Genomic DNA, 26,877 nt, shown 5'->3' with positions numbered 1-26,877 from the left:
TGCCAATCTCAGGAGAGTGGAGTGGGGTACTTGTGTGAGGCACTGGAGGGTGAGGCAAAGGGTAGCTTGGTTAACAACTGTGGGGGTCTGTGTGATTCATTTGTTGGAGAGCATATTTTAAGTCCCTGTTTTCCAGAGCTATGCCAACACCCGGTGATGTGTCAGTTCTCTGACCCCAGAGAGCTTGCGTTGGAGGCAGACCTCTTGGTGGATTCCAGAGAGTCTGAGGAGGCATTGGGGAGTGATCCCAAAAGGAGTGGCCCAGATATCTTCCAGACCTGTGAGGTGGAAGAGGTTCAGTGTAGCCCAGTTAGGTCCCAGTGTAGTGAGAGGGGTGTAGGGGCTCATGTCCGGTCTCAGTGGAGAAGGAATGAGTGTGGGACGGTGTGTCTCACGGTGCCCGAAACCCAGTCTCAGGGCCTGGCGGGTTCTTTAAGAGAACACCAGGTTGGGGACCTAGACTGTACTTGTAGGCCATTTGAGTGTCCTAGTGTCTGTTGAATGGGGAGTGCCTGTGACCATGCCTCCATCAGTTCTGGTGTCTGGCAGTGCCACTCCAGTTGGGAGGGTGCAGAAGTCCAAACTGAGGGGCGAGAGGGGGAAGGAGTCCCCAGTGGGAGAACCAGTGGGTCAGGGACCAGTCGGAAGGGCTGAGTCCCCAGTGAGTGACCATGGTGACCTCACTTCTGTCCTGGGGGATCTTCCCGCACTGTCAGGTGGACAGAGGTCGGGAGATCTGCGCCATGCGGACTGTCACAGGACACATGAGTTGTGTGTCACCCTCAAGGAGATACTATGTGAGTCCCCAGAAGTCCTGGCGTGCCAGGCAAGTGCACAACCGCAGGTATTGGTCCCTGGGTTGGGAGACCAGGTTCAGGATTTGCCTGACCTGGAAGGAAGGACATCTGTAACCAGTGTCCTGACCAATATGGTTCCCAGGGGTACCCCTCCAGTAGTGAGAGTGCAGCGCTCTGGAAGGGGGTGCAGAGGGAGGGAGTCCTCGCCCCTGACCCCGATACAACCCGAGGGGTTAAACCCTAGGTTGGGAGACCAGTTGCTGGAGGGAGGTCCTGAACTGGTAGGAAAGTTGTGTTCTTGGTTGTCTTGGTGGACAGGGTTGCCCCTGGAAGGAGGGCAGGAGTCTCACCCTGGGGGTGGACTGGGCCACACCGTTGTGTTGGCCAGGTGGGTACTGTCTACCAGTATAGGCACCTCAGTGAGTGAAGTCCTGGTGCGCCAGGCAAGTGTTCCACTGCAGGGGTTAGTCCCTGGGTGGGGAAGCCAGGTTCAGGTGCTGTCTGACCTGGAGGCTTTGGAGCCTAGGTTTGAGGGCCAGGTCTGGGGTGTCCCCCCTGACCTGGAATACCAGTTGCAGGATAGCACCCCTGACCTGGTGGGTGAATGGTGCAGGATACCTGCCACAGGTGTCCTGACTATTCTAGAAGGGGGTACCGCTCCAGGTTGGAGGGTACAGAGCCCCAAGGAAGAGGAGGGCCGGGTGTGGGGAAGCCCACCCCAGCCTCCTGTCCAGCCACCGGATACAGGGCCGGGACTGGTGGGTCAGTGCCAGAGTGTCAGACCTGACCTGACAAGAGAGAGAGTGGACAAAGGGTGCCAAGCACCTGGGGCTACTGCCCCCCACCCTCTGACGCCACAGAGGTTTGAGAGCCCTGAGAGGCGTGAGGCCTGGGTCTCATCCCTGATCCCTGTCGGTGGTCACTGTGGCTGGCTGGCTGTCTGTTGGGACACACCTGGGAGTAAATTAAGGTTAGGTGCTGCACAGGTGGTGTCCACAGGTGAGGAAAAGGTTTCCACATGGATTAGCATGGTGGACACTGAGAGTATGGATAGAGTGATCCAACTGGGTTTAGGACGGCGTAGAACAGGACTGCCCTGCTGTGGGGGCCAGTTTCCGTGTTCTATCGCCTTAAGCAGGGAATCCCATCGAGGCATCGTTTGGTCTACCCTGGCTTTAGGCTGGAAGGGGGTTGTGTTGGAACTGGCCCTTCTTGCAGGGTCATCCTCAAACTTTTTGCTTCTTCCTCCCTTATTTGTCCTGACCCGTGGCTGTTGGCAATAGGACTCTGCGCACTTTACCACTGCTGATCAGTGCTAAAGTGCATATGCTCTCTGTGTAAATTGTTATTCTGATTGAATATACATGTTTGGCATATTTGTTTCACCATGAAGTCCCTAGTAAAGTGCACTGAGTGTGCCAGGGCTGGTGATGACAAATGCTACTAGTGGGCCTGCAGCACTGATTGTGCCACCCACAGGAGTAGCTCTAAAATGGTGTTTCAGGCCTGCCACTGCAGTGCCTATGGGCAGTTTAGAACTGCCATGTCCTCCTGGTCAGTGTCCCCACTGACCAGGCCTAACCCTTCCCTTTTCATGCACATCAGCCACCCCTAAGGAAGGCCCAAGGTACCCCCCTGGGCAGGGTGCAGTGTATGTAAAAGGTAGAGCATGTACTAGTGCAGGTGACATGCTCTGGTAGTGAATGGCAGCCATTTTCGTTTTCACTACTGTAAGGCTATCTTGCTCTATAGGTAAACATGGGGGATGCTGGCTACAGTGGTTAACAGCATTTCTTCCCATAGGAACAGGATAGGACATAAGTATCTATATCCCTGAACTCAGAATTTAATAACACATCTTTTGGGAAAGGTTGTTTTTAAATCCTGTATTTGAGAACAGCACTTTTAGAAAGTTGCTGTTCTCTTGTCTGACCCTTCTGTGTGCCTGGGCCTGTTTGTGTATTGACTGTCTGGTTTGAGAGTGACAGGGGCTGGGGAATTCCCCAGGAGGGAATTCCCCTGGATGAGTCAGCACTAGGCTGAATGACTGCATTTGCAACTGGAGTAGTGGGAGGAGTTAGCACCTGGGCTGAATAGGGCTGTGCCTGCCTTCAACAATGCTGGCTCCACCCCCCTGCTGGGCGGCTGAGGACCCTGCCCCTCACTCTGAAAGGAAGTCAGAAGCCAGCAAAACAAAGCACTCAGGAAACACCCAGAACTGGTTCAGACTGGGCTCAGGGCCCACATGCACAGAGAGAACAAAGACTTTAGGGGTATAAGTACAGGGCCCCTGACAACAGAAAATTAGATCATCCTGGAAATCAAGAAGGAACCTCTGCCAAGGAGAAAGCTGAACTGAAGAAGGAAGACTGTCCTGCTGTTGCTCTGCTGGACTGACCTGTTTCTTTGCTGCCAAGGAGAGGGGAATGACTTTGCTTTGTGCTGTGTCCCCTTGCTTGAAGGAATCTCCAAGGGCCTGAGAAGAGCTGGCTCCCTGTTTTGAAGTCCCAGGAGCAAAAGGACTTCACCCCCAGCTTCCCTGAACTTTGCTGAGAGAGTTCTGTCCTTCCTAGAGTGCTTGATCCAGTTGTGGGGCCTCTGGAAGTTGTACCTGTGCTGGGAAGCTTGAGACTAAACTTGAGTGACTTTTGAAACTGAAAAGTGTCGCATCGGTCGCTTGCGGAGCGCATCCCCGACAGTGCGAGAAGTTTCCCGCCGCTACGGAGGTCGAGATCATCGCAGCGCCTGACGCCGCTGCCAGAGACGTCGCATCCTTCGTTTGCGGGACGCACCAGACCAGTGCGGGAGAATCGAACATCGCTGCGAGAATCGTCGCAGAGCCTGTCGTCGCTGGGTGAGATCGCCGCACCGCTTGCCTGCAGACCGCATCACGTCGCTGCGAGCATCGTCGCAGAACCATCGCATCGAGGAGCTGCGAGAGAGAGGATCACCGCTGGACCGCGTATCGTCGCCCCGGAGATCGTCGCAGCCCCTACGAGATCGTCGCATCGTGCCTTTGCGAGAACAGACTTCCTACGGAACCTACGCACCGGAATCCATACAAGTGGCCTTCCTCCCCATACAGACCGGATTCGTCGCAACACGCCCGCTGCTGCAGCGGGGCTGTCGCATCGTCTCCCCAGGGTCTCAGGAGCAACGCATCGCTTGTTTTCCACCGCACCAGCTTCTGCTTTTGGAACTTTGTTGCAACTAAAAGGTACTGTGAGTAAACGTGACGCAACTGTGAACTTTTCACGCATCAGTAGAGAATTCTATCGCAACGTAGAGAATTCTATCGCAACCTAAGAATTTTAACGCAACCTTAAGAACTCTTTTGAAACCACATTCTTGAACTGTGTATGTTGGATTTTTGTCGTTTTGGTCTAGTGTAGTTTAGATTAAAATACCTTTATTTTTCTAAACTGTTGTGGAGTCAGTTTGTGGTGTTTTTACTGTGTTACTGTGAGTGTTGGTACAAATACTTTACGCATTGCCTCTGGTTAGCCTAGACTGCTCGTGCCAAGCTACCTAGAGGGTGAGCAGGGGTTATCTCAGAGGGTTATCTCCTTGCCCTCACTAGAAGCAAGGGTCCCTATTTGGACAGTGGTACCTACCTCTGTCAACTAGAGACCCCCAGTTCTAACAGACTAGATAAGTTCATTTTCACCAGGAGATGAAAACACAAATTCACACTGGTGGCATGGCCAAAATTGAATGCAATGAAGAACTGTCTGAAGAAAAGTTATCTTGATCGATATTGTAACCTGAAGAACTCAACTGGAATAAAGGAGGCTGTGATTCTCCATGTATATTTGAGTCTTGTATTGCAGCAGGGGTCTCGAATGGAGGAGTAGAATAAACATTATCCATCACTGAGTATGAAGAAGGTGTCACAGGTACTAGGTCAACTGAAGACTCAACATCTCCATACTGCAGCTGCAGGGAACCAGCAAGGATGGTGCTCACGGGTTGTAAAATAACATTCTGTAGATGAAACCTCGAGGCATACTATTTAGTGTTGGCCATGTGGTGAAGCTTCACATGTTCAGTGGAAATTAAGTGATTTTCTTTGTATCCTGGAAGTGGAAGTAAAATCACAATTTGGGTACCCTGAAGACCAAGCACTGGCACAGGAGTATGGTAGGAGGGACCGAATTCTTGATTGATCGCCACCTTTTCATGAATCGGATCACCAACTTTAGGAAGCCAGCCAGGAACAGGAATCTGAACAGTAGCATCCGATGGAGGAGACGAAGGCAAATGGTTGTTTAGTCAGAGCATCACAATGTTTTTGTAGATCCTGTAAGAGAGCACAGTGGTTATCTATGTTAAAGGTTTCTGCTTCTGCCACAACGTCTAGACTATCAAGGTCTGGAACGTACATCTTGATGTCAAAGAGTATTTGGTATGGGGTCCACCCACCCAGAGATCTTTTAGGGAAATTATTGAACACTTTCGGAACCCATACATATAATGTAACCAGCATGACCCATTCCTAAAACCCTTACTGTTAAAGACTGCTTTAAGTCACGGTTCATCCGCTCCACAACAGAATTGCCCCCTGACCTATATGGAGATGAGAAATACACCGGCAATACCATTTATGCCATTTAATAATGGCCTTAGAGGCAAACGCCAGACCCTGGTCCGAATGGAAAAAGCCACAGGCATAAGTTCCAACAAAGACCTGCAAATCATGAATAACAGAATGAGAGTCAGACGAGCGCTGTGACCAGACCCAAACAAATCTGGAGCAACAATCGACTGCAACCAAAATATATTTGAATGCATTATCTAAAACTCCAATTATCCAGGTAAAAACTACCAAAAGGCTTATTTGAAATATATAGATGTGTCTGAGGTGTACGGTACACAGTCGAACATTTAATTTGCTGACAAATAGCACAACATAGGACATAACGACAAGCTTGCTGGTATAAGCCTTGCTACCAATAATGTTGCTGTAAGAATGAAACAGTGACAGCAACACATGCATGTACAGAGGCTATAACCTCATGAGCGGCCGCTATCAAAGTGTGTCTGTGGTCCAAGTTGGGTATTGTAATTGTAAATGTAATTGTTATTGTAAATTGATTTGTAGAGCACATGGCTACCCTGAGGCCTCCCAGCGCTGTGAACTATTAACTGTGAATGCTCCGTTTAGCTAGATGGAAATAGCAATGTTTTCAATCGTTTGCGGAAAACCAGATGGTCGTCCACCAGTCGAATGTGGTCAGGAAGGGTGTTCCAACTTTTGGAAGCAACATAAGAGAAGCGTTGACCTCCACTTCTAGTCTTCAAGATTTTAGGGATTCTTGCTAGGCGTTTGTTGCTTGAGCGGAGATATCTATTAGGGTGATAGGGGACAATGGTTCCCTGTAGTATTGGAGGGCATTTTGCAGTCAGGATCTTGTGGGTGACACAGAGGGCTTTGAACTGGATCCTTTCTGCCACAGGTAGCCGATGCAAGGAGGCTATTGCTCTTCTGGCTGATTCTCTGCAGGGAATGTCCATGAGAAGTCTAGCTGCGCAATTCTGCACCGCCTGAAGACTCCTTATTGTGGACCGTGGTGAACCAGCATAAAGAGCATTGGCGTAGTCCAGGCATGAGAGAATTAGTGCCTGGACAACTAATTTCTTGGATTCCCATGAAAGAAGTGGGAAGACTTTCCTCATCATTCTAATTAGTCCAAAACAGCATCCTGCAACTTTCTGCGCTTGGGTTCTCATGTTAAGTTTATTGTCTAGCCAAACTCCCAGGGATTTGATTTGATCTTTGGGAGTTGGAGCTTTGCCTAGACAATTGGGCCAAAGGGTGGTGACCCCCTCCGGAAGTGGTTTACCCAAGAACATCAGTTCGGTCTTGGTTCCATTAAGTTGTAAAAAGGAGCTTTCCATCCAGGTTGAAATTGTTTTCATACAATTTGCTGGAGTGTCTGGACTCTTTCCTGGTTGATTGAGGGAAACTATCAGTTGGGTGTCATCAGCGTAAGTAATGATCCGAATTCCAAAGGGTTAGACAATTTTGGCCAGAGGGCTCATATAAATGTTAAAAAGTGTGGGGCTCAGGGAGGAACCCTGAGGAACCCCACATCTCATCTGCATGCTCCTAGATGTAACGTCATCCTCGTAGACCCGGAACGATCGGCCTTCTAAGAAGGACTTCAGCCATCCCAGTGCAGTCCCTGATACCCCTGCTTCTCTAGCCCTAGAGATAAGCAGTGATGGTTAACGGTATCGAAGGCTGTACTCAGATATAAGAGGAGTATGGCTGCCGAACCTCCAGTATCCATGATTTTTCTGGTTTCCTCGGTCACGGCAATTAGAGCTGTTTCGGTGCCTTGTTGGGGTCTAAAGCCAGTTTGTATCGGGTGAAGGCAGCCGTTTTCCTCGAGGAATGCTGAGAATATACCATTCACATGCTTCTCTGTGATTTTAGAAATAGCTGGCAGAAGGGATATAGGTCTGTAGTTCAGGAGGATGTCTGGGTCGGCTCCTACTTTTTTTAGAAGTGCTTTCACCATGGCTTGTTTCCAAGGTGAGGGGACATTGCCAATGCTTAATGACAGGTTTATGAGCTCAAGTATGGTAAGTGCCACTGATTGAGAGACTTGGTTAAGGATGTTGGGTGGAACCGGGTCATCTGGGGAGCCTGATTTTAATTTATTGAGAAGGGATTTTAAGGATTCTAGGTTCATTGGGTGAAAAGCCTCCAGCACCTTTCCAGCCCTACTCTCATTGTTATCCAGCTGAGTAGAGTTTAGAGGAAAGGTTGGAGGTGGAAAGGAGAGATAAATGGATTGGATTTTTGAGTGGAAGAATTCCGCTAGCTCATTGCATCGTTTAATTGTATTCTCTGATGGAGGGGGGAGGAACCTGAGTAGTAATTGTTTTGAAAATTCTGAAAATTTCCCGCGGGGCATTAGCGGCTGAGGAAAATTTGGCTTCGTAGTGGTTGCTTTGGGATTTGCGTATTTCCCATTTTAAACATTTTTAAGGCCTCTCTATAGATTTGGTTTTTTTCTTTTGAGAAATCTTTTCTCCATTGTCTCTCTGTTTGTTTATACTTGAGCTTGAGCTCTCTAAGGGTAGAGGAAAACCAGGCTATCTTTGTTTGGCATTTCTTCTCTCTCTTGGGTTTCCTAAGGGCGACCAAGTCCAAGGATGCTTCAAGCCAGCCATTGACATCCTGATTGGCTAATTCTGGATCCCCTTTTAATGAAGGGCGGGAGTTGTTCAGGATGTCTGACCAGGACTCTGCATTAATCTTGGCCAGATTACGTCCAAGTTTTTTTTTAGCGGGTTGAGAACGGTGCCTAGCTGTCGATATCCAGGTAAAGGGTACCAGATAATGGTCACTCTACTGTAGGGGAATAGGGTTCTCAGTGGTTACATTGGTGTTCGAGAAAATGGGATCCAATAAGTGTCCTTTGGGATGGATAGGGCTGTTTACTTTAAGGTCAAGGGCTAGGGTTCCTAGGTTATCCATTAGTTCCATAGTATTTGCGAGGGAGGCGTAATCGGAATGGATATTAAGGTCACCCAATATCGAAAAGTTAGACAGAGAGCTAACTAAAGTGGCTATATTTTCGGAAAAATCCAAATTAAAATTTTCCAGGGGTCCCGGGGGATGGTAAATTAAACCTCGGAGAAGGAGCATGTCTGTGAAAAACCGATGGCGAATACTAGGCTTTCACAGTCACGATTTAACCCCTCATTCATACGGCAGCTAATACAATAGCAAGACCTCCCCCTCTATTAAGTAGGCGGTCTTGCCTCCGTATACAGCATCCTGGTGGCACGGCCTGGACAACATCTGGATCTGACCCATCCCTGAGCCATTTTTCCATTAGCAATAACACATCAGGGTCTCTTTATTCCAAGATCAGCCTGATTTCTTTGGCATGTTTAGGCAAAGAGGGCAGTTCAGCAAAAGCATTTTGAATTCTTGGGCATGGGGGGATGTTTCATCCTTTGTCCTATTAGCGTTCAGGACTAAAGGGCAAAGAGGGCAATGATTGGTAATAAATGGGGGACCAAGTTTATGTTGACAGACCTGAGTATCCCTGAAGCTGGTCAGCTGTGCGACTGAGTATGGGCGGGATGGTCGCACCAAAGGATCAGGGGTCGTGGCCCCTGGTCCCAGTCGGGCGCGGACGGGTGCAGACGCCCGCTGTGTGTGTCCGCTGCACGCGTCCGCTGCGCGCTCGTTCCTGCCGTCTTAATATACATCCCTGCCGTCTAGCAACAAGGCGTCTGACGTGCCAGGTCGTGCGTGTCCGCCCTCCACTCAATCAGCGTCAGCTGTGGTGGACCGGGGCCGGACCACACAAGCCTGCTGCGGGGTAAGTAAAGTGCCAAGTGCAATGTAAAATCACAGAAGGTAAAATACAATTTTAAAAGAGGTTTTCAGGTGATTTAAAAACAGCGCGGCGCTCGCAGCAGCACTCACAGGTATGTCCGTTGCGCGCTCGTTCCTGCCATCTTAATATACTTCCCTGCTGTCTAGCAATGAGGCGTCTGACATGCCAGGGGGTGTGTCAGGTTGTGCGTGTCCGCCCTCCACTCAATCAGCGTCATCTTTGGTGGACCGGGGCCGTGGTATCAAGTGATCTCCTACCACAGGAATTGTTACAAGGAGAACTTTCTCAGTATTTAACTGTGTATTTAGAAGGCAGCCCTTGCGAAAAAGTTGTACCATCCTGAGATGCAGCGTTGGCAGTCATAATGTAATTATCAATTTTAATCATAGAGCGCATAACCACGGCTATGTTTTTGTGACAACTACAGATTTGGCTGCTTCGTTGGCCTTTAAATTCCCAACAGCGTGCGCTTCGGCAAGTTGATGTCCCAATGTGTGTATAACATGTGTAAGCAGTAGGCAATCTTTAAGATCAGCCACCTTGAACCAAAGCATCTTATGCTTTATTGTGCTAACTTTAGAATCCCGAAAATTTTTCTGTTTCCAAAAAGGCAACTTGTCTTTAAAAGACTGTATAGAGTAAAAGGAATCGCACACTACGAGTGTGAGAGATTCAGGATCAGAACACTCGAGAGCTAATAGCAGTGCTTTCAGCTCGGCCAATTGTGCCGTACAGTCTCCTAGAGACTGTATGTAAATCAAAGTGGAGTGGAAAACTCCATCGATCATAGTGCCTGAAACAATAGCGCAAGCTACAGAATAAGTCTGTTTAGACCAAATGGCCGGTTGTACTGAGCCGTCAGTGTAATTGATAAATTCATATGGATAGAGATGAACAAGCGAAGAAGGCAGAGGATAAACATGTTCATATTGAAGAAACTCTTGCATTTGCAAGGAAGTGTCAAAAGTAGAGGAAACATCAGCATATATTAAAGACAAATCCCATTGAATCCAATGGGGTGGAAATACTTTTGAATAAGGAAAACTAGCTTTTGGGACCGCCTCTAAGGTAGGCACAGGGGAAATGACAAAGTTATGTTTACCTTAAGCAAGTAACCGTTCTTTAAGGATGACCATTTGCAATGCAGTCAAAATGTTCTCAGTGAGAGACAAACGCATGTCACCAGAAGTGTACAAATGAGATTTATGAGTGATGAGTCAGGTCACCCTCATTGAATGTTACATAAGTGAAACCGATCGCACCTGGCAAAATCCGGATGACCAAATTCATGGTATTATGCCTAATCTGTAGGAACGATTCAGAAAAGGGGGTGGTGGTGAACAGAGTGCCTGAATTAAGCAGACCACTCTTACCCAGTCCAAAGATCAGGGCTTGATCCATCACCGTTTTTTAGCTCACTGCACCATCCCAGCTCAGAACTTGGCTATATGCAAATTAGTCTGTCCCTGGCCCAGTGCATCATGGGAACAGGGCAGACCAAACTACCAAGCCAATTCTTCACCAGAAAGGAGACAAGCTACCGGGGACCGGTTTCTGGCATTTCAGCCTCGTCGGCCCGGCTTGCTTGAATCCTGATGGAGCAGTGAGCAAGGGACTATTGTCTGAGTATGAGCCAATGAGCTGGAATCGCAACCAGTTCAGCCATATGCAGATACAGGGGATTTAAACTGTAGCACAAAAGTTGCAATAACCTTTCAAAATTCAAGCTCAAAAAACTTACAGCAAGACGCAGTACCAAGAAAATAAGGAGGTAAAACCCCCACACCATGGACGTCTCGGGGCAAAGGTGAAAGGGTATTGAGGAAGAGCACAAGCGCTATTCAGGTGTCCCGCAAATAACTACTAGTCCAAATGTAGTCAGCACCATGATGCAGGGATTCTTTAAGTTAGTCACATACACAACTAAAGACGTGAGGACTAAGGGGCAGGCCATCTTAATGAAAGGTTGTGCTACTATGTGCGTGAGTGAGGCAGTGGACAAATATGGCACATGGATAATTCTGGAACTTAGAGGATGGGACAGGTACATTTACTTTATGTTCCGTATATGCCCCGGTATTAGAGGATCCTGGTGTACTGAACTTTTTAGCTACTGAGCTACCCTGCTGGCCGGCACCATATTTAATCTGTGGGAACTTAAACAATAATGGATACAGAGGAGCTTCAGAGAGGGATGAGGTATCAAGTAAGGGGCGTAAACTTCATTCTGCCAGGGCAATGAAAAATCTTCAAAGGGATGTCGGCTTGGTGGATGTGTGGCCTAGCCTGATGGGTAATGAGCCAGGATACACTTATTTGTATGCTCCTCATCGCAAGTTTGCCAGGCGTGATTATTTTTTAACAATACCATCCTTCCTTAAGGAAGCTCATGTGGAGTTATTTCAAAGAGTAATGTCGGATCACAACCCCCTATTTTTTTTTATTTTTTCTGGTTGGATTAAGAAGGGAATATAAGAGGTGGACCTTTGAAAGAGCACTTCCCTCCGACCAGGAGCATGTTAATCATATGGGGTGGATTAGGGAAATCTTTAATAATATTAAGCATAGTGCCTCCCCAGGGATCATTTGGATGCCTTTAAGGTGTCTGTGAGAGGCGTGACTCTGCAATTTAGTTTGATTAAACAAAAAAAAGTCACAGGACAAATTAAAAGATTTTATCGAAAATTAGCTCTTCTTGAGACAGAATTAATCAGTGCAGTAAACAATGGAGGTGATCTTTCTTCAGTTATGGATTTAATTATGGTCACCAAAGCAGCTCTGAACGATTTCAATGCTGAAAAAATGGCTGGCAAGTATTTTCCCAAGAGGCAACAATGCTATGAATACAGCGAGAATGATGGCCGATTATTAGAAGTTAGGGCTAGACAACAGGTGGCAGCAGGGCATATAAGGCAGGTAATAAATATGCAGGGAGAAGTAGTATCTGATGCAGCGGATATTAGGGATGCTTTTCGGGAGTATTATGAGGAATTATATACAGCCTCAGCTGAAAGAGGTTCTTATATACATGATGAATAGCCTGAAATTGTTTCAAATGTGGGGGTTTCCCATGAGGAGGCTCTCTCATTGGGGGCTGATATTTCTCATGAAGAGCTTCATATGGCTCTTCAAGCTCTCCCGTCGTTTAAAGCCCCAGGTACTGATCGTATACCACTAGAATTCTATAAAACCATGTCAGATGTGTATTTTCACTTTTTGATGCCTCGGAGGTCCTTATGAAACCTATGAGGTTGCTGTCCTAGACACCGAGAAGGCCTTTAATAGGATGTCATGGAGCTATCTGTAGAGGTTTTTAGAAGCTAATGGTCTAGGAGATCTGTTTATTAGAGCTATACAGGTTTTGTATACTAAACCTACAGCCCGCTTGCAGATTATGGGAGAAGAGTCTGGGGCATTCTCAATAGGCAGGGCACCCAGGCAGGCATGTCTTTCCTCTCCCCTGTTATTTACGTTATATATAGACCTTTTTCTTAGAAGATTGGAGGCCTCCCGGATATTCCTCCATTAAGGCTACAGGGATGGGACACGAAGTTATTGGCTTATGCCGACGACGTTGCAGTAATTACCTCTGACCCTGATAGAGCGATGTCCACAGTAGAAGCTGTGGCTGAAAACTTTGGAATGCAATCGGGTTTCTCTTTGAATACAGCAAAAACTCAGATTTTAATAAATAGATTTACCTTTGCTTCTGATAGCAGGATGGTGGAGGGAGCAACATACCTAGGCATACACATTAGGGCAAAGGTGGAAGACATTGTCGATATAAATCGTGCTCCTATAATGAGGAACATTAAGTATGATATGCAGCAATGGGACACTCTAAAGCTGTCTATAATTGGTGGATTACATTTCATTAAAATGATGATTCTGCCAAAACTACTATATGTATTTTGCACAATTACCCTTGAAATACATAATGATTGGTTTAGGGAAATCGAGAGGGAGGTTGCCAGATTCATCTGGTGTTATAAGCAGACTCGAAGATCCAATGCATTTTTATCCCTCCCAAGGGACAGGGGTGGACTTGGGCTGCCTAACTTTAAACTATACTACCTCGCCGCAGCGCTACAATATTATTGGCCTCTTTTTGGAATCAAGACAAGGGAAGTAAGGGATCCTAGTTTTGTCCCGTCAATTTTTGAGAATCTGAATGGCTCATGGGCCAATGACTGCCTGTTAAAAATTTATGAACCAAATTACTTTAAAAAAAAACTTGTTTAAGAATTTAATTGCTGTCTTTCGTAATTGGGCGGGGGCTCGGAAAAAGCTCGGGCTAGGTAGGCTCAGCAGATACACTCCCTTGATTGCCAATGATCAGCTCCCCAAGGTCCTGCAAGATGAGTGCTTGGGAAGGTGGGAAAAATGTGGCTTTTACAGGAGAGAGGTTCTTTTGACAGGGGACCACATTGCGTCTTTTGAGGTAGTCAGGGCTAGATTTTACTTTGGTCATCGTGATTTTTAAACATTTTTACAAATAAGGGATTTTCTTCTTAAAACAGCTGGGGGTGCAGCATGCTTTGCACTGGTGCCTTTGATCTAGGTATTATTCAGTACCTCTGGCTCTTCGATATCACAACTGTATAGTTGTTTGTTGGGAGGAGTCACTGATGATCTGGAAAAAGCATGGGTTGAAATGGCAGGGCAGGTTAGGTGTCCCTGATTCTTGTTTTTTTAGATCAGTGGAGATGGGCGACTCTGTATATTGGTCCGCCAAATTGCAGGCACAACATTTAAAAACTGTGTATGATCTGTATATAATGCCCGCTAAAATCGTTAAGAGGGGTGGATTGGAAGGGACTCAGGTGTAAGATATATGGTGAGGACTTTATTCATATCTTCTGTAAATGCCCTAGCTTAGAACCAAACAGCCGATAAATATCTGGCTTTCTGCAGCATGTATTGAAGGAGGATGTTTCGCTTTCATCTCAGCTCATGTTATTAGGTGTAACGGAACAAGACGGAAAATCTAGAGAAGAGCTTATATTAATAGCGATGTCAGTTCTCAGGCTATGCGTTGCCTCAGCCTTCAGCGTTGAAAAGGCTGCTTTCTGCACATATTCAATTTGGAATAAGCACTCTGTGACTGGAGAGGTAAAAAAGGGAGAATTAAAGGTAAGAGGATCTGGGGGCCCTTAACTGCTTGGGCCAATTTACTTGCCCTCAATGAATTAACTTGATGGCTGTGATTAATAATGTTTTGGTTTTTTCCATATAGGGTATTGAATTTTAGGATTCACTTGTGGCACATAGTCCCGGCCGGGCCTGTTTTTTCATCTGTATTGTAATTTAAATGATATTGCTCTCTGTTCCCGATCTGGTTAACACCATATGTTTTTTTAAAGAGTGGTTCTGCTAGCCGTTATTAATTTATGCCTTTCATTAGTTATATATTATAGAAATATTGGTTCCACTAAATAAATTTATGTATATGTTGACTTATGCTGCTTTTTCAGTTTTCTTCCACTGTTTATGAATTATACAAAAAATGCCTGTGGCCATAACACCCTTACACCAGACCGCCAGGAAATAAGAGGTGCTGTAGGTTTGAAATAAAAAAATAAAAAATAAATAAAAAAGGAAACACTTTTGGGTTATTAGCAGCGTTTTAATCAGAGTTGATTGATTGATTGAAAAGATAGTGGGATGCACACATGTCACACCACCTGAGCTTCCATGGGTGCATAGTTTTCAAAATAGTCTGAGTTTGGTAGATTTCCCTCATTTGTGGCCAATTACAGCTCCGAATTCCACAATTACTCATGTAGCCAAAAAAGGGGTATTTGTATGAGGAAAACATAATGTCTCTATGTTGCATTTTGAGGCCTTTTCTGTTGCAGGTACTAGGCACAGCTGTCTCATGAATTGAGTATCATTTTTATCTGAAAAAGTGTGGAAACTCAAAGTACTTGATCATTTGTTTTCTGTAAAGGGAATTCTATCTATTTTTGGCTTCCAAATGTAAGCCTTTGTGCAATAAAGTACACATTTTGCAAAATGCCTAATGAGTTTCATGACAGTAGGGATGACTCCAAATACAAAAGTGTACAACTAACCGCTGGTTCTATACCCGGTACCTTGTGCCCCTTAAAAAAAAAAAACAACAATATTAATGTATACCCCTTTTCCATTTATTACATTTTACAATATGAAATGCTGTATAATTAGTATGCAATAAAAAAAGTATAATAAGCTGCAGCTCAGTTATCACAGTGGCAGCTCCTTTGCAATGGCGGAGGAGTGTCGCCCGACTGAATCTGAATCAGCAAGTGAAAAATAAAACAATACCTTAGTATTGTTTTATTTTTCATTGGCAGCTCTGTGCCAGCTTGTGCAGGGAGGGGCGGGGTCAGGGCATGGTCGGGGGGAGGAGAAGTGCTCTGTGCACTTTTAAGTGTGCATGAGGGTTTGTCAACCGTCTTAGGCCGGCGAAACACACATGCCCACTTAGGTTGCAACCCTACAGATGCCCTGTCCTGACCGGAGGGTCTCTTCAACTTGCTCAGGCCAAAACCCCGCGCTGCAGTCCTATAGGAGAAGTGAAGGGATTAGAATGGAGTCCCAATGCTTTCTCAGGGATTCCTGGGAAAGGGACTGCAGCATAGGAGTGTGAGGCGGATGGGTGCACCAGGTAAGAGTTTATTTTTATTATTAACAATCACCACTTGCTGCAAGCTCCCCATGTGCGTCCCACTGGCACCTCTGCCCCCATCTTGCATGCCCTCCACCCTTCTTGTCTTTGGGTTTTCAATCATCTTTCGCTTGGGTATGGGCTCAGTGATATGGAATGGAACATCAAGACGGACCAGGAGGTAAATCCTGGTTACTCACTGGCAATCTTACTCCACCTGGTCTCCCCGTTCCATTCCTGGGCCCATCCTTCTCTCCCTCCCTGTTTTTTGTTTTCAGGTGATTGTGTTTTTCTTGAGTTTGTTTGGTATTTCCAGGTTGTTCTGACGTACCTCCCCCTTCATGCATGCCGGACAGGGTAGGCGGTGCCATTTTGTGGAAGTACTGTTTGATATGGTAAAAGTTTTCTGTAGCACAGACAAGCTGCTCAGTGGTAAGGAATGGAACAGGAAGACCAGCACTCAGAATACTGAAAATTATCGCGAGTAAACAGGCAATACTTGTAATTGATTCTTCTAGCATATTTTTATGGTCCATTTAAGGCAGGGGATGTGAACATTTACACAATAGTTTGTTACTTCCCCAGGTGAGGTGGGTTGTAAAGTATTATAGAGCTGCTTGTGAAACTGAGCAAATGTGTAACCCTGGGTGGAGTTTGCAGAGTTCCGCTATGGAGAACTCCGCAAAGTGCACAAAAAACTCAGAGCGACGGAGTTTCTTTAGATAAATGCAGTTTGCAGTGATTATCAGTGCCAGGTCCTTGTCTGCACTGTGGAATCATCGTGAACGGCATCATGCACAGCGCAATCGGCGCTGCTTCTTTTCTGCCGCTCGAATAGATTTTTACTCGAGCGTCAGTTTTCTCAACGTGAGCGGGTGTGAGCATACACGACCACTCGCAATGAGAAATCTGACCGCCTGTGTTGAGGAATCTCACCGGGAGTTTGATTTTCCACGCTAGTGCTCACTAACTTGATGTTGACGATCGCGAATGAGGAAAAATCTCGCCGTGAAGTAGAATTTCCTCACTTGTGCTCGCCAACTTGACGTTGACACATAAGGGTGAGGTAAAAAACTCCGCTCTGCAATGCAATGTGGAGTTTTTCAAAACCCCGCAAGCTCCGCATAACGCAGAGTGCGGAAAAGTCAGCCACCTCCACGAGGACTGAAGGAGCCTCTGTTTATATCCATGGATATTTGCATCGTATGGAGATTAACCTATTCGGATTAGTCCCCTCCACACACTAGTGTTGGAACAATTTTCCTTCTGCTATTAAGCCGCAGGGTATTCTTACAGTGGAACTCACTACCCTTGCCACTGGCATTATTTGGCTGCAATCCTGCAAATCACAGGATTCCGGAGAGAATACCCTTCTCCTCCCTCTCTGATTTGCGTCTTATCCTGACTCTGCAGACCATTCCGGAGGCCCACTCTCACCGCGGGACTCCACCCATTACCCATGGCTGTCTACCTGTCCTGAAGAAGACCCACCACAACACACTACTCATGCGTCGTTTGGGTCGAAACGTCGACGCATAATACCGTGGTTCAGCCTCCGCATACTCTCTGGGCACGACGGAAAGCATTTTAGCCACCACCAGTGAGCATCACTAATTAATTGAGGTGACTCCGATTTAGATCCCTATATAATTGTATATAATTTTACTAATTGTATATACACCTTGTCATCAGCACTTGCACCCATGTCACTTTAAATACACTTATCACCATCTTTCTTTGTTTTCACCTGGACAGCCTTGTAAATATGTCTACCCATGTTCTGGTTGTAAATATCCAATAACAAAAACCTTTTTTAGCAAAATGTCTTTGTGTTCTCTTTTTCTTACAGGGGTGTTTTTGCTTTATTGCGCGCTTCTGAGTGATTCTCCCTTAAATTGATTGAGCATAAATATGTGCTTGCACTTTCTGTTAATTTGTTTTTCATACACAAATCAATTGTTGGTCACCGACAGAGCTATTGTAGCTTTTTGTATACTCAGTCAGGCTCTGAGGGTTACTGGGTTACCCCATTGTATTATAACTCCACGAGCGAAACGGAATTCACCGCCCAGACTTTCAAATATGTTCACAACATCGATGGGGGTGGTATATGCATAACACTTATCATCCCTGCAATGAGTTAGAAGCCTGCTCGCTTCATCTCTTTAGCTCAGGAAATGCAATAGTTTTCCAGTTTGGTTATCACATTTATATATATGGCTTTGAGAAGGATGTCAAATGTTCTTGCCCTTGTTTAACTGTGTATGCTGGTATTTCAGTTTCACCTTTGATAGTTGGTGTACATTTTTATCAGCATTGGCCGGTTGAAGCTTTTTTTCTAAATTAAGGTGTACTAATGTGGATATGGCCTAATCACTAATTACTGGCTTATAGGCTTCCCAGAGATTTGTATGGTGTTTCATTGTTTGTGTTGATTTGAACATGTTGTGTAGTCTCCTCTCTAAGTAAATCTGATTAGCTCGGCCTCCATATTGGGTGAACGTTTGAGTTTCACATGTTATATGTGTATTTTGAATGTAGTGTAGTCTGAGAGTTCACATGCTGGGATTTGAACACTAGTGATGAAGTGTAGATAGGCTTCAGGGGTACAAGTGTAATTCATAACTTTTAATATTTATTAATGTTTATTTTTACCTTAGTGGGGAATTATTTTTTTCATTTATACTTCAGCACAATACATTTTGTTTTGATGTATTATATTTACATTTATCAAAGTTTGAAATTAAAATTAATTAATAAGGCCGTAGTATTTTTATTCTTTTGGTTTATATAAAATAAATGTCTTACATTAATTACATTACATTTTTTGTAAAGTAAGCTTTGGTAGATTACTCTGTACATTACCATTGGGAGACTCAACAGCTGGGGTGGATAACTCTGAATCGTAAAGTATGGAGAATAGATCCCTAAACTATACCATAAGGAAATATCCACCATGCTGGTATGGAAAAGCAGGAAGGGAAGCAAGAGGGTTTACAGGCAAAGGATCACCATCTTTGGCATAGCCAAAGAAGCTGTCATTGTCAAGTACCGGCTCTCACCTGATGTGTCACACAATATTAGTATTGGTGCCATACGCCATTTTGGTACCTTTTGCAGCCATTTTCTGTCCTGCGTACCATTTTAGCTATAGTTATAGAGTTAATTGTTCAGTGCTGTTCAGAAAACTCATTTGGAGATTCCATTCACAATTCTTCATAAATAAGGTATTCTTTTTCGTGGTTCCTTTTTGTTGTTCTCCATATGCTGTGGGGAATGCTTTAGCCCAGTGTCTGGTCTTGATAGTGATCACCAAATGTTTTGGTTTTATTAGCCACTTTGCTGAATGTGCATCTCCCACTCCTGCATGTTGTGATATACCCCTCCCATGCATAGTGTCCCCTTCCACCTGTGAAGTCTCCATTCTGAGTATGGAGAGTGCCGTCCTGCATGTAGAGCTCTACACCCTTTTGCTACATGCAGGCCTGTTTCTCCTGCATGTGGTGGTATTTCCTCAAAATGCTGAGCATTTTCTCCTGCCTGTGGAGTCTCTGCACCCTGTGCAGAGGTTTTCTATTTACTACAATGCAGAGTCTCCACCCTGAGAGCAGAGTCTTCGCCCTGAGTGTGCAGGTCCAACCAGACGTAAAATATACTTCTAAGTTACCTGCAGTACCTATAGAGATATAAATTATTATTATTCTGGCTCCATCCCCTAAACTGAGGGGGTGGAGACATGAAGGTTTAAGTAAGTTTTCATTTGGATTTTGTGAATAGCCAAAAATTATAAAGTTACTCAAAATTGTAAAAGTAAGTTACACATGTAGATTAATCACAAGTGTAAGTTGTCATTGGAAATAGCCATGTTTATACAGGAAAGAGCAGTAAGTCACAAATAAAACAATAGCATACTTTTTATTTGAACGTAGTTGAAATACATTTAATGGTCGCAGTCAGGAAGAGCATACATGATGCGCAAATTAGACATGCAGTCCCCATGGAACCCTTTCCCCTTCGTGAATGGTTGTAAAAAACATTTTTTATGAGCAGGCAGGGGTCCCACAGACTACTGCCTGAAAAGTTTAAAGAAAACTTTCCATTTTTGTTTTTGAAACCCATCTCTTTTCCCTTTAAGGAAAACAGGCTGTATTAAAAAAAATATTGCTTTATTAAAAAGTAATCATAGACATGATGATCTCCTGATCCAAGCATGCCACAATCACTGTCATTTTAGTGATTTCCAATGGATCACAAATTTAGACCTATTTATGAATGAGGTAGGGCTTGCGACCCACTGGGACTTGCAAAATGTGTCAACAACACTTTAGTGCCCGTGTGTCTGTGAATTCCAAATAGCAAATCACATGAATTCACTATTTGAGAACCGCAAAGCTAAATCTATGTACACTTGGCCCTTAGTCACAGAAGCTTGGCAGACTGGGTGCATTTCCTTAAAGAGTGCTTGCTAATCTTTTTCATTGTTGCTATGTAACACAATTCTACCAGAGATCTATGGCTGCAATCAAATGACCAGGCAGCTGGGGGGTGATGAAAGGTTTTATTTGACTTCATCCACTAACCTCCCAATAAAATAGTCAGTGTGGACTAAGAGCTTTCCTTTTTTTAAACAATTGGCCTAATTACATGTCCAGCATGTATGATGCATGTATGATGCATGCCACATATCTGGGTGAAGTCCTAAAAGGAATTGGTTAAGGATCAGGGATATTTCCTATCCACTTGTAATAGGCGCCATGCACCATCTTTGTAATTTATATAGTCATTTTCTCTCCTGTATACAGTTTTAGTTATAGAGTTAATTGTTCCGGGCTGTTCAGAAAACTAACTTAGAGATTCATACAGATTCCAAACAGAGTTCTTCATAGAGAGGGGATTCATTTTTATGGTTCCTTTTTGAGGTACTGCATATGCTGTGGGGACCGTCACAGGCCAGTGTCTTGATAGTGGTCACGCCCGTCAAACCCATTTAGCACAAACATGTATCAGGAGTATCCAGTGCTGCATTTGAGTGTGCCTCAAGGTTTAAATTTCATCACTCTTAATGCTCATTTACAGACCTCAAAGTTCATTGGGGTGCCCTCTGATTATAGCTATTATAATCTACATAGCTCGCCCACTATCCAGTTGCAAAAGTTATTACCCGTCTTTACATAGGAGAAGTCCATGTTACAAAACATTTAATTGAGGGATACCTTATAATAATATATTTCTTGCTGGCTGTGTAATACTGCCATGTTGGGTTTCAGTTGAATGCAATAGGCAACATAAATCAAGCTTATATCTAAAAGGAGCTACAGTGACAAGTGGAGAGAGTTGGATGTGGAAGCTTGTCCCTGATCTACATAAGATGTTGGTCTACCATCTGGTGACCAGTGGACATTTGACACCAAGGTAACTGCTACGATGTATCTGTTCACATACAGGACTGTTAGGCCTCCCTAGTGGGGAACCGAAAGATACGTTTCTGAGTTAATTTGACAAGTTTGTTGACCCAAAGAAATCACAGTAGTTTGGACTGAATCTGAGAGGTCAATGGTTCTTTATCAGCAAGGAATACCCCACAAAGAGGAGTTGAGGCAAAATATTCATCTTGATGCCTACTATTCTATAATAGGCCAGAGGTCCTCAGTTTAACACTGTTATATTGTATTGAGATGCTGGCTGGAATGGCACATCTCTGTGATGTACTGTACATTTCAGCATGATGTCACCTCAGTGGCATAATTAACAGTTGGTCCAGCTGTGTCTGGCAAGGACATCGTTTGGGGTCTTTGCACGTATGTAGATATCTTTGTAGAAAGTTAAAACAGGAATTTAATACTGCTATGGTACAGAGAGAAAAATACAATCAAGATTGTGCAGCCATTCAGACTTCATTTTGGTGAAGAACACATATTTGTCTAAGTTGAAACCTTTAAATGTGCTTACTTATATTTATTTCCTTGTACATTGGAGGTACTGACTTCAATCCAAATTTGTTGTGTTGGTTCATAGGGTTAATTTTACACACTGAGTTTCTTAATTTAAACTTGATTTTCATTATGCTTTTCAATTACTTTTCAAATTTAACCAGTTTTCCCTAGATTTCGGTAGCTGCACAGGCACTTGAGCTTTTCTTCTATGACTGATGTATTTATTTGTTACTGCAGAAACATGCTTCCCACTTTCCAGGCCCTGACTCTTGCCAGCCTATATTCGACTGCTACATGTGCAGCGGACATGCACAGTGGCCGCATACCTGCATAACGAAGGCCCTCCAAAGGAAAACCTCTCGGGACCCATCTGCACATGAGTCACGACTAGTGCCAAGGACCTGCCTCCCAAATTCCACGTTATACCTACTGCTGCAAAAAACGTCTTCCACTTAGATGATCGCAACCAGTGAGTCTCTTTGACTCTAATCCTATCTGTGATTCTCTCTCTCCTCTACTCATTCTACCTTAAAGCCTAAATTCTTAGCCTAAAGAACAATCGATGGACAGAAAGTAGAACAATGTCATAAATCCCCCCCAGTACAGGGATCTAGGCCTAAATTCATAGTTTTTTTGCTCCCCAAGCCATTTCAGTTTGAACCTAGCCATATCCAAATCAGTCTTGACCCTGCGCCCAATAGGAACAGTTTAGCCCGAACTGCCAGGCCAGATCCTCCCTGTACTGGAAACAAGCATCCTAGGACTGGTTTCGGGGTTTCACCCCTAATTTTGTTTTCACCAGTAACTTTTGTTACCAGCCGCATCAAAACTAGAAGACCTCTTGTGACAAGGACCTTTCTGGTGTAGCAGACAGTAAACATTGCTTAAGACCTAGGGTATAGACCGAATCAAGAAGAGAGCTGATTTCAAGGCATAAGGGAAAATCCAACCAAAGTTTGATTCACCTAGCAACATGAAATAAATTAGAATATTTTAGAAGAAGATGGGTGAACAAAATTGACAACAAAGTGCACCAAAACAGGTCACAAGACCCATAGGGCAATACAGGAACACGCCTGGAAAAGAATGCTTGACACCAAGCGAGAATGAGAAACTTAGTGATTCAACAAGAGAGAAGGTTCTTGATAGAATTAAGGAGATTTTAATGAGGAGCTTAAAAATAATGGTGAGATCACCACCGGGTCTGTGCGAACAGTCTTTGTGAAGAATATAATAGAAAAGAGAAGTAGATAACACAATACTGGAACTGAAGCATTTATGGTAATAAATACAGTGTTAAGGGTACTGGAAGCAATAAAAAGAGAACGTTTGTACTTATTGGCTGTAACTGAGTAGGAAAAAATATGAGATCCACTGGAACACCGTGGATCTCTTAACCTTCGCCTGAACATTTTGAGTGAGGAATTACTTGGGGAAACAGATCTGAAATTAAGGATTTTCCCAATCATTTACATTTCTTAGTGGACCCTCGTGGTCAAACTCATAATGGGTTGGACTTTCCTCACTCCAAATTTTAACCCTACCCTGTGTATTGGTAATTCCCTGCTGGAAAAAATCCTGCTAATTTATCAATCAACTCAAAGAAGGGCCCTTGTAAGCGGTACAGAGCTGGTATCATAGGTAGTTTGTTATATTTCCTAACAAAATCATTTAATTATTTGAAGAAAGATGCAACATTTGTGTGTTGGGAAAGGAACAGAGGCTTCTGATCTAGTCTCAACAAGGAGCATTGCTTTGAGGTTGAGCCCTGTGGTCAGAGTGACACTAAGCTACAATGGGACATTTATCCTTGCTCAAATGAGTTGCTTCCAAATTTTGAATCGATGCAAAAGTTTCTGTGAGCTAGAGGATGCATTGTGTGAGCTGGAGGATGCACCAAAAATGAATCAGTAGGCCCACTTCCAGAAAAGTAAACAAAAACTTAGGGATGGAGATTTACAGTATTCCTGAGGATACATTTCGCATTTGTTTTCTATTCATTACCATTTCCATTAGTATGCCTTGAGACCCATGCCTTGTGCAGGATTCCATGCATGCCTCTGAGAATGTCATGTGGCTTTTTGTAAAGGTTCCTATTCCCTGTAGCAATTTACTCTGCACAGAAGGAATAGAGCTGTGTGCAAATCCCCGTGAGAAAGCCTTTTCCCTATATCTCCACCAAATATGGGGCTGATCTGTTAATTCCAGATCCTGGAAGGTGGGTTACTCCAGCCCTTTGCTAGAGCAATTATTCGACCACTTCCAGGGCTGGGAGAGGTCAGAGAGAAGCCTGGTAATGCATTTTTTGTGGCAGTTGCCAAATGTCTAAGGCCAAACACACCTTGAATTATACACCTGAAAAGGTACATTAGGCCATAAGCTTACCATTGAAACAGAATGTACCTGTGTGAATTGTGCTAGTTTTTTGGGCTCTCTAAATCAACCAACAGAGAAGAGCTCAACAGCAGCAGGGCATTTGCAATAATTGGAACCCTGAGCTATTTTATCAGGGTATTCATAGGAATCTGCATGTTCTTTCCAATACAGAGTTGATGGCTAAGGCGCATCCTGTAGTAAGAGCAGGTATGGTGGGCTTCTGAGATTAATTTTACATATAGTATAGTTTCTTTTATATTTATGCGTATTACATATAGCTGACCTAACCTAGGCAAGATTGGAGTAATGTAAAGCTGTGTCAGGGAATTGGAACAGTCTGAACGGGCCGATCCAAAGGTCTATGCAGACTATTCTTGGGGATATTTACAAATGGCTTTGTGATATTTACAGATGTGCCACTGTTAAAAGGTTTTGACCACATTCTTACACGATGAGCAAATGTTCCTTCTTTTAGTCACCATTCATATATATTGTTTCTACTCATGTAAGCAATTTACTTCACTTAAGGAGTTGGGTGGTTGACAGGATGATGGACATGTGTAAAATATAGCATAATTAGAACAAGATGCACTAGCCCTCAGACGACCTTGATGACCACGCCAGCCTCAATTTTTAGCATTATTGTTATCCTCTTGCTGATCTATTTTCTTTGCATAACTTATGTTATTGGTGTGACAAATGCAATAATTTAAGAAATGTGCAATTTAGGAAACATTACAGTTATAATTACGTTATTATGGTCACCGACAGCAATTGATGCACACTTGAATTTTATTTGATGTATTTTCTCCTAAATTCATTTTGACTTTAAAAACAGATAACCACATGGAATATATTGGATGCATTTATTGAAATTTAAATATATCACTTGCTAATATAGAAAAATTCGATGTCAAGATGAATAAAGATACATTGATGTTTAAAAATGAAATTACATCTTTATTGACAAATTCACCTGTTTTGAACTCCATGTTGACCACGACTCAGAAATACGTAGTTAGGCATGCTCTGAGACCAAAGCCTGTGTTCACTAATTGACAGATCAAAGATGGGGTGGCACCTAGCCAGCAGACAAATATGCGAACAGGAAGTCCAGCATCAATTCCACAGCTAGGAGCACCAACACTACAATGGTCCAGGGAGATTGGCCGCGATAAAGCACACATGGCCGTAGGTGTTCGCGTTACCAAAAAAACCATAAATTCGGATGCCATATGAAGTTAGGTACACTTAACCAATCAAGACACAGCACACACACTACACACAGTGATCACGTTCTCCCCATGCCAGCCATCTGGACACGTTACCCTTGACCGCATTGTGTCTATGCAAGGTCGCAGCCCACCTGGATACCTCATGCAATACCTTAATTTATGTCTGCAAAGACAGAGGTACGCATTTCTTACCAAAAAAGGATCGCCGGAAACATTTTAATGCATTCAAGGAACTGTATAAAAGTCTATATTAGACCAATTGTGTGCTCACATGTGCATTGTTTAATTAAAATAACTGTTCCTGTTTTGCCAAACACCTTTTGTCTATTGTTTTTCAAGGTATTTCATGTTGAAGCAGCGCACTCATTGGATTGATGTATTTGACTCAACTTAATTATGTTTGTTATACACCTGGTGTAATTGTTGAAGTAAAAATTATGTTTGCAGGTTACAAGGAGCCTTTTTTCTCTATTGTAGCCTAGCTTCAGATCTACTCCTTCCTGTTCTTCCTCACCTCTTGATTATCTGACTGAGACCTCTACTGACCATCACTGCCTGGCATTCGGAACTCGTACTGTGCATATTAAAGCTGCCCTCTTGGCTCTGAAATTGATTTCTGCACAGGGAAGGCGCCAAAAGTAGAACAAATCTGCCTTCAAGACATCTATCGCACACTAAAGTACATTTTGTGTGCTAAACTGGAAATGCATTTCCTGTTTAAATTTCATTTTTATCTTGTACTATGAATTTGAGTTTGTTTTGCCACATTGTTTTTTCCCATACTGTGATTTTGTGCTGTACATGTTTTTCACCTTTCCATAAAAGCTTTCAGTAATTCTGTAGCACAGCCTTAGTCTACAATTAATTCAGACTTGTATCTGCTTTAATTTTTTTAAACCCCTCTCTCCCTCACCCAAACTAAACAGAGTCTTTTCTCCAGAGCATTTTCAGTGCTTAATTTGAGCAGGTGGTTGGAGGTGGGGCCCACTGGAACATTTTTTAGGGGCACCAGTATTTAATTTCCCTCATCAGACTTTGACCCAAATAAGAGAGACAAAAACACAAAAACGGGAGAATGGAGAAAGAAGAAGACAGAAAAACTGGAAAAGTGAGACACAAGAACGTGCAGGAGTGAAGTAGAGGGACAGGGAGTGTCTGGTAAAGACCATTCATCCTTGGTATCCATCACCACGCCCTCCTGCAAAGCTGGCGGCAGCCTCTGAACAGAATTTTGGACTCCAGTACTTATTATTTTATAAATTAAGCACTGCCCATTCCTGCTGCTTTACTTTGGGTAACCACAGTTTAGCCACCGATAATGTTGAAACTGGATAATGCTGAGTATTCCAATTTATAAATGTTGCCTCTTGCAGGGGGTCTCACTGCTCACTGATCTCTGGCTTCCAACACATTTCAGTCTATACATTATCTGTTGCTGGAAAAAGGCCTTTATATTTGTCCTTTTTGTAATTTCTGTGTATTGAAGCCACCATCGACATACAATTGATGAATGGGTATCTTTGG

General features: G+C 43.9%; 1 protein-coding gene across 11 annotated transcripts in view; it reads right to left on the bottom strand.

Annotated features, from left to right (window-relative positions):
- Positions 1 to 26,877, bottom strand: part of MLIP (muscular LMNA interacting protein) — a 1,868,253-nt gene that overhangs the window by 289,283 nt on the left and 1,552,093 nt on the right. The window lies entirely within an intron of this gene.

This window comes from Lissotriton helveticus, chromosome 6 (assembly GCF_964261635.1).
Source record: "Lissotriton helveticus chromosome 6, aLisHel1.1, whole genome shotgun sequence".
Classification (NCBI taxonomy): Eukaryota; Metazoa; Chordata; class Amphibia; order Caudata; family Salamandridae; genus Lissotriton; species Lissotriton helveticus.
The sequence above is the reverse complement of the archived record's forward strand: the minus strand, read 5'-3'. Positions and strand labels throughout refer to the sequence as shown.